The sequence below is a fragment of the Schistocerca gregaria genome, unplaced genomic scaffold, assembly GCF_023897955.1.
Source record: "Schistocerca gregaria isolate iqSchGreg1 unplaced genomic scaffold, iqSchGreg1.2 ptg000386l, whole genome shotgun sequence".
NCBI lineage: Eukaryota > Metazoa > Arthropoda > Insecta > Orthoptera > Acrididae > Schistocerca > Schistocerca gregaria.
The window spans coordinates 1,650,607-1,651,658 of NW_026061828.1; positions in this window are offsets into that span (position 1 = coordinate 1,650,607).

Consider the following 1,052-nt stretch of genomic DNA (forward strand, 5'->3'; position numbering starts at 1 on the left):
TGTAGTAAAAACCTGAGAAATCCGTCCGTTTTCGTCATTTGTTATCGAATCGACTTAAAGCCAGATCGTCACATTGGCCGCTCTTCTCTCTGAAACGGTTGTACTTATCGTCTGCAAAGCTATGTCGCGTGCTGCGGTATGCGGAGACACTAAAATCACCATAGTAGAACACAGATGAAGCTTCTAAGTTCATGTAATAGCAGGTAAGAAGTAGTACAATTCAAGTTTTAGGTATCGATTATTGACTTTTTAGCTGGCTTTGGTGCCTTGGACATGAGCTAGGACCTTAACATTCTGCATGAAAGGAGGGCTAGCAGCCGAGTTGCACGGGAGAATGTGAAAAGTGTTCATATGTAGTAAAAACCTGAGAAATCCTTCCGTTTTCGTCATTTGTTATCGAATCGACTTAAGGGCAGATCGTCACATTGGCCGCTCTTCTCTCTGAAACGGTTGTACTTATCGTCTGCAAAGCTATGTTGCGTGCTGCGGTATGTGGAGACACTAAAAGCACCATAGTAGGAAACAGATGAAGCATCTAAGTTGATGTAATAGCCAGTAAGAAGAAATCCAATTCAAGTTTTGGGTATCGATTATTGACTTTTTAGCTGGCTTTGGTGCCTTGGACATGAGCTAGGACCTTAAGATTCTGCATGAAAGGAGGACTAGCAGCCGAGTTGCACGGGAGAATGTGAAAAGTTTTCATATGTAGTAAAAACCTGAGAAATCCGTCCGTTTTCGTCATTTGTTATCGAATCGACTTAAAGCCAGATCGACACATTGGCCGCTCTTCTCTCTGAAACGGTTGTACTTATCGTCTGCAAAGCTATGTCGCGTGCTGCGGTATGCTGAGACACTACAAGCACCATAGTAGAACACAGATGAAGCTTCTAAGTCGATGTACTAGCCAGTAAGAGGTAGTACAATTCAAGTTTTAGGTACTGAATATTGACCTTTTAGCTGGCTTTGGTGCCTTGGACATGAGCTAGGACCTTAAGATTCTGCATGAAAGGAGGACTAGCAGCCGAGTTGCACGGGAGAATATAAAAAGTGTT